The sequence below is a fragment of the Garra rufa genome, chromosome 9, assembly GCF_049309525.1.
Source record: "Garra rufa chromosome 9, GarRuf1.0, whole genome shotgun sequence".
Taxonomy (NCBI): Eukaryota; Metazoa; Chordata; class Actinopteri; order Cypriniformes; family Cyprinidae; genus Garra; species Garra rufa.
In genome coordinates this window covers 16,667,579-16,675,799 of record NC_133369.1, presented here as the reverse complement: position 1 = coordinate 16,675,799, position 8,221 = coordinate 16,667,579, and positions in this window count along the sequence as shown.

Here is an 8,221-nt window from a genome sequence, read left to right as displayed (position 1 = left end):
TCATGCATAGACTGCAATTTTAATTTTGGGCCGAGTTTCAGCTTGCATTGCCAGAACCAAGTTTGTTATGTGCTGAAACGCTGTTTTCTGACATTTCAGGCTCTAACTTCAAAAATCATGCAAAACACTTCTAACACCTTCAGATATGTTTCTCTGTGTTGCAAAATAGGTTTTATTCATGCATAGACTGCCATTTTAATTTTGGGCCGAGTTTCAGCTTGCATTGCCTGAACCAAGTTTGTTATGTGCTGAAACGCCGTTTTCTGACATTTCAGGTTCTAACTTCAAAAATCATGCAAAACACTTCTAAGACCTTCAGATATGTTTCTCTGTGTTGCAAAATAGGTTTTATTCATGCACAGACTGCAATTTTAATTTCTGACCGAGTTTCAGCTTGCATTGCCAGAACCAAGTTTGTTATGTGCTGAAACGCTGTTTTCTGACATTTCAGGCTCTAACTTCAAAAATCATGCAAAACACTTCTAACACCTTCAGATATGTTTCTCTGTGTTGCAAAATAGGTTTTATTCATGCATAGACTGCAATTTTAATTTTGGGCCGAGTTTCAGCTTGCATTGGCTGAACCAAGTCTGTTATGTGCTGAAACGCCGTTTTCTGACATTTCAGGCTCTAACTTCAAAAATCATGCAAAACACTTCTAAGACCTTCAGATATATTTCTCTGTGTTGAAAATAAGTTTTATTCATGCACAGACTGCAATTTTAATTTCTGACCGAGTTTCAGCTTGCATTGCCAGAACCAAGTTTGTTATGTGCTGAAACGCTGTTTTCTGACATTTCAGGCTCTAACTTCAAAAATCATGCAAAACACTTCTAACACCTTCAGATATGTTTCTCTGTGTTGCAAAATAGGTTTTATTCATGCACAGACTGCAATTTTAATTTCTGACCGAGTTTCAGCTTGCATTGCCAGAACCAAGTTTGTTATGTGCTGAAAAACTGTTTTCTGACATTTCAGGCTCTAACTTCAAAAATCATGCAAAACACTTCTAACACCTTCAGATATGTTTCTCTGTGTTGCAAAATAGGTTTTATTCATGCATAGACTGCAATTTTAATTTTGGGCCGAGTTTCAGCTTGCATTGCCAGAACCAAGTTTGTTATGTGCTGAAACGCTGTTTTCTGACATTTCAGGCTCTAACTTCAAAAATCATGCAAAACACTTCTAACACCTTCAGATATGTTTCTCTGTGTTGCAAAATAGGTTTTATTCATGCACAGACTGCAATTTTAATTTTGGACCGAGTTTCAGCTTGCATTGCCTGAACCAAGTTTGTTATGTGCTGAAACGCTGTTTTCTGACATTTCAGGCTCTAACTTCAAAAATCATGCAAAACACTTCTAACACCTTCAGATATGTTTCTCTGTGTTGCAAAATAGGTTTTATTCATGCACAGACTGCAATTTTAATTTTGGACCGAGTTTCAGCTTGCATTGCCAGAACCAAGTTTGTTATGTGCTGAAACGCTGTTTTCTGACATTTCAGGCTCTAACTTCAAAAATCATGCACAACACTTCTAACACCTTCAGATATGTTTCTCTGTGTTGGAAAATAGGTTTCATTCATGCACAGACTGCAATTTTAATTTTAGACCGAGTTTCAGCTTGCATTGCCAGAACCAAGTTTGTTCTGCGCTGAAAGGCTGTTTTCTGACATTTCAGGATCTAACCTCAAAAATCATGCAAAACACTTCTAACACCTTCAGATATGTTTCTCTGTGTTGCAAAATAGGTTTTATTCATGCACAGACTGCAATTTTAATTTCTTACCGAGTTTCAGCTTGCATTGCCTGAACCAAGTTTGTTATGTGCTGAAACGCCGTTTTCTGACATTTCAGGCTCTAACTTCAAAAATCATGCAAAACACTTCTAACACCTTCAGATATGTTTCTCTGTGTTGCAAAATAGGTTTTATTCATGCACAGACTGCAATTTTAATTTCTGACCGAGTTTCAGCTTGCATTGCCAGAACCAAGTTTGTTATGTGCTGAAAAACTGTTTTCTGACATTTCAGGCTCTAACTTCAAAAATCATGCAAAACACTTCTAACACCTTCAGATATGTTTCTCTGTGTTGCAAAATAGGTTTTATTCATGCATAGACTGCAATTTTAATTTTGGGCCGAGTTTCAGCTTGAATTGCCTGAACCAAGTTTGTTATGTGCTGAAACGCCGTTTTCTGACAATTCAGGCTCTAACTTCAAAAATCATGCAAAACACTTCTAACACCTTCAGATATGTTTCTCTGTGTTGCAAAATAGGTTTTATTCATGCACAGACAGCAATTTTAATATTGGACCGAGTTTCAGCTTGAATTGCCTGAACCAAGTTTGTTCTGCGCTGAAACGCTGTTTTCTGACATTTCAGGCTCTAACTTCAAAAATCATGCAAAACACTTCTAACACCTTCAGATATGTTTCTCTGTGTTGCAAAATAGGTTTTATTCATGCACAGACTGCAATTTTAATTTTGGACCGAGTTTCAGCTTGCATTGCCAGAACCAAGTTTGTTATGTGCTGAAACGCTGTTTTCTGACATTTCAGGCTCTAACTTCAAAAATCATGCAAAACACATCTAACACCTTCAGATATGTTTCTCTGTGTTGCAAAATAGGTTTTATTCATGCACAGACTGCAATTTTAATTTTGGACCGAGTTTGAGCTTGCATTGCCAGAACCAAGTTTGTTATGTGCTGAAACGCTGTTTTCTGACATTTCAGGCTCTAACTTCAAAAATCATGCACAACACTTCTAACACCTTCAGATATGTTTCTCTGTGTTGGAAAATAGGTTTCATTCATGCACAGACTGCAATTTTAATTTTAGACCGAGTTTCAGCTTGCATTGCCAGAACCAAGTTTGTTCTGCGCTGAAAGGCTGTTTTCTGACATTTCAGGATCTAACCTCAAAAATCATGCAAAACACTTCTAACACCTTCAGATATGTTTCTCTGTGTTGCAAAATAGGTTTTATTCATGCACAGACTGCAATTTTAATTTCTGACCGAGTTTCAGCTTGCATTGCCAGAACCAAGTTTGTTATGTGCTGAAAAACTGTTTTCTGACATTTCAGGCTCTAACTTCAAAAATCATGCAAAACACTTCTAACACCTTCAGATATGTTTCTCTGTGTTGCAAAATAGGTTTTATTCATGCATAGACTGCAATTTTAATTTTGGGCCGAGTTTCAGCTTGCATTGCCTGAACCAAGTTTGTTATGTGCTGAAACGCCGTTTTCTGACAATTCAGGCTCTAACTTCAAAAATCATGCAAAACACTTCTAACACCTTCAGATATGTTTCTCTGTGTTGCAAAATAGGTTTTATTCATGCACAGACTGCAATTTTAATTTTGGACCGAGTTTCAGCTTGCATTGCCTGAACCAAGTTTGTTATGTGCTGAAACGCCGTTTTCTGACATTTCAGGCTCTAACTTCAAAAATCATGCAAAACACTTCTAACACCTTCAGATATGTTTCTCTGTGTTGCAAAATAGGTTTTATTCATGCACAGACTGCAATTTTAATTTTGGACCGAGTTTCAGCTTGCATTGCCAGAACCAAGTTTGTTCTGCGCTGAAACGCTGTTTTCTGACATTTCAGGCTCTAACTTCAAAAATCATGCAAAACACTTCTAACACCTTCAGATATGTTTCTCTGTGTTGCAAAATAGGTTTTATTCATGCACAGACTGCAATTTTAATTTTGGACCGAGTTTCAGCTTGCATTGCCAGAACCAAGTTTGTTATGTGCTGAAACGCTGTTTTCTGACATTTCAGGCTCTAACTTCAAAAATCATGCAAAACACATCTAACACCTTCAGATATGTTTCTCTGTGTTGCAAAATAGGTTTTATTCATGCACAGACTGCAATTTTAATTTTGGACCGAGTTTGAGCTTGCATTGCCAGAACCAAGTTTGTTATGTGCTGAAACGCTGTTTTCTGACATTTCAGGCTCTAACTTCAAAAATCATGCACAACACTTCTAACACCTTCAGATATGTTTCTCTGTGTTGGAAAATAGGTTTCATTCATGCACAGACTGCAATTTTAATTTTAGACCGAGTTTCAGCTTGCATTGCCAGAACCAAGTTTGTTCTGCGCTGAAAGGCTGTTTTCTGACATTTCAGGATCTAACCTCAAAAATCATGCAAAACACTTCTAACACCTTCAGATATGTTTCTCTGTGTTGCAAAATAGGTTTTATTCATGCACAGACTGCAATTTTAATTTCTGACCGAGTTTCAGCTTGCATTGCCAGAACCAAGTTTGTTATGTGCTGAAAAACTGTTTTCTGACATTTCAGGCTCTAACTTCAAAAATCATGCAAAACACTTCTAACACCTTCAGATATGTTTCTCTGTGTTGCAAAATAGGTTTTATTCATGCATAGACTGCAATTTTAATTTTGGGCCGAGTTTCAGCTTGCATTGCCTGAACCAATTTTGTTATGTGCTGAAACGCCGTTTTCTGACAATTCAGGCTCTAACTTCAAAAATCATGCAAAACACTTCTAACACCTTCAGATATGTTTCTCTGTGTTGCAAAATAGGTTTTATTCATGCACAGACTGCAATTTTAATTTTGGACCGAGTTTCAGCTTGCATTGCCTGAACCAAGTTTGTTATGTGCTGAAACGCCGTTTTCTGACATTTCAGGCTCTAACTTCAAAAATCATGCAAAACACTTCTAACACCTTCAGATATGTTTCTCTGTGTTGCAAAATAGGTTTTATTCATGCACAGACTGCAATTTTAATTTTGGACCAAGTTTCAGCTTGCATTGCCAGAACCAAGTTTGTTATGTGCTGAAACGCTGTTTTCTGACATTTCAGGCTCTAACTTCAAAAATCATGCACAACACTTCTAACACCTTCAGATATGTTTCTCTGTGTTGGAAAATAGGTTTCATTCATGCACAGACTGCAATTTTAATTTTAGACCGAGTTTCAGCTTGCATTGCCAGAACCAAGTTTGTTATGTGCTGAAACGCTGTTTTCTGACATTTCAGGCTCTAACTTCAAAAATCATGTACAGGCCCGGATTGGCTAATCGGGAGGACCGGGAGAATTCCCGGTGGGCCGGTCCGTTTTTTTGGCCGCGAGGGCCGGTGTCCCTAGCTGCCTGCACTCACAGCAGTCGCCAGGGGCGGACTCCATCGGGAGAATTTTTGGCCCGCTACCCTCCAATTTTTATTATTATTATTTAATATTGTTGTTGTTGTTTTTGTTGCCGGCCTAATGTACTAAAGTGGTTATTTCAGAATTAGCCATTCAATAATAAAACTCTAATAAATCATAAATCGGTTAGTCTTGACTGGCACGCGTTTCGTCTCGCGCGCGCTCCGCGCATCCGCGCATCCGCGCGTCCGCCGTCCGCCAAAACGACGCGAGACTGAAGTAGAAGTGCCCAGGTGGAGCAGAGAGACAAATCTGTCCTGTTTAGGACCTAAAGCGCTGGTCTGTTACATCTGTAAACAGACTATTGTAGTTTTGTCTTTGTTTACTTAAGTATTGAACTGCTAACAAATGTTAATCTATAAAAAATATCGTTTTAAAACAGGTTTAGGGAGCTACCCTTATAAAAATTAACTGTGGTTTTACAAAACATGTTTACTATAGTTATACAATAATTATACAATATACAATGGTTTTGCTACACTATACTTTCACCATGGTATAAAATTATGATTATACTAATGGGAATCAATCCTAAAAAAAACCCCCCAAAAAACATGGTTACTATGTTTACCATAGGCTCAATAATATCATGGTTAATTTTCCTTAGGGCCAAACATGACCCATGATAATGCAAAACATGTTTAGTTTTAAGATTTTTTAATAAAGATATATTCAAGATGTAGCTAATTTTTGTTGTTTTAATTTTAACATTACGACAATAACACATGGTCCTAATGTAGTGGCCCTCTTTTTTCTGTTGCCCTTTTTTCTATCAAATGTTTTAGTACTAATCATAAATTATATATAATTTTGAAAGCTTAGAAGCTCAAGAACCATCCTGGTGGCTGTCTCCTCCCCCTTAGCAGCAATGTCAAGTGTCATTTTACAAAATCACAACTTTTTACAATCTTGACAAAAACATGTCTTTAAAAAGGTCTCAGTATTTCTGCAATAATCTGCTGATTGTCTTCTTTAAAAAAGACCAACCTTAGATCTGTACTGTATAGGTGGTTGTAAAGGTCGAGATGTGTTTATGAAAAAAGTGACAGATACAAGAAAATTTGTTTAAAAAGTAAACACACATGAGAGACAGAGAGATTAAAAGAGATTAAAAGGCAAATTGGAAGTTCAAGAGATAGCATTTAATTATTTTACCCAGTTGATTTCAACTTTTCTTTATGTGATGATGAAAAATATTGTTGTCCAGGGTTTCAAATTTTGGTGTGGGATGGCCTGGATAAGTGTGAGATTTCCCGGCCTGAAATTTTGTCTCAGTCCGCCCCTGGTTAACGTCAAGCTAGTTAGGAGCAGTGCAAAACAACGATGTCTGCAAATCACCGTTCATGTTTATGTATCAAACCTTTTCTTGTACTGTTGCTCTTCAGCAGCAGCAGCCTCTAGTCCAGTTTGCTGCTAAGAGTGAAAAGCCAGGCCCCGTAACATTACCAAGCACCAGTCATGAGCCCAACACACTAGAATGGGCAGGTAGGACAGTGCAATACTTGTTCTATTCTTTATTTGTGTTTAAGGACTGAACAATTTTGCACAGAATATATATTCAGATATTGCAGAAAAGGACATTGTGATGTTTAAAAGAATAGTGTTAGACATTTACCCTTTAATGTTCTCATTTATGAAAAATATTTGAACTTATAAAGCAGCTGTTTACTTGAAAAAGACATGATAGTGTCATTAGAAAGTTTAATACATTTTATTTTAATCTTTATTTTATACATATAGCTTAATATTAGGGGTGGGCATAGATTAATTTTTTTAATCTAGATTAATCTAGATTAAATTTTGGAATTAATCTAGATTAATCTAGATTAAAATGGCTAATTTGAATTCTGCTGAAGGCATTCAGAATATGTGTGCTACCCAAATAATGACTTAAAGTCTTTGAGAATGGATCATAAAGCTCATAAAGCTGTTCTATGATAATTTGTTGATGAAAATTAATTATGTTCAATTAGATGTACTTGTGTTTACTAACTAACTAACAATGAAATTATTTTTTCTCCCTATTAGATTGTGTTTTTTTTTAACGTCAACACCTACCCAGCCCATTACATGTTACACCGTACTTTTATTTTGACAGGTTGCCGTGAAGTTTCTGTGTATACAGTATGATATGATGCTAGTTTTCTCAAATGAAACGGTAAAAGTGACACTCACAGCAGTTTGGGAGATTGAGTTTATCTGTTCATGTGAGATGAAAATGCCAAAAATTACCGGGAGCGTCACGTGTGTTTCAGTATGCGTGTAGTAAAAGCTCGCCTCCGCCATTCATACATACAGCTAGGCAAACGGAACATATCGGATTCATATTAAAACGGTCTTTTTGCATTTCAGTTTTCACATACACTAGTCCATATCGCGATTTGAATTAAGTGACTGACCAACATTTGATTTATGAATCCAAAAAACGACGAATTTACGTGGCATTTCGCTATAGTAGATTCGGTTTTTATGAATGGAGGACGACGCGACCCCGTCTGTGTTTTGGCGGAGGAGACTTAAACGCGCGACCATATTCTACAGTCTTCGGTATACATCCGCGTTAAACTATCAAGGTGAAAGTCATCATAGCTTGCGTAGTTTAGACCCAGCTCCCAACCCAAATTTGAGAATAGATTAACGGCGATATTTTTTTTATCGCGCGATAAGAGTCTCACGTTAACGCAGCACGTTAACGCCGATAACGGCCCACCACTACTTAATATACATTTGTATTTATTTGATATTTTTTCATTTCAAGGTTTGGATATTTATGAGCACTAATTCTAACAGAAAATAGATACTGATACTGTTAAACATTATATTGTGTTAACTGTTCAAATAAATCTTCACTGTGAAGCAACACTTAGGCTACTGTATTTGCACTGAATTGGAAATGACGTCATTTTAATATAGTCAGTCGTGAACTAAAGTGGGCCGGTCTAAGGCTTGAAACTCCAGGGCTGAAAAGGAGTCCCACTCCGGCCCTGATCATGTAAAACACTTCTAACACCTTCAGATATGTTTCT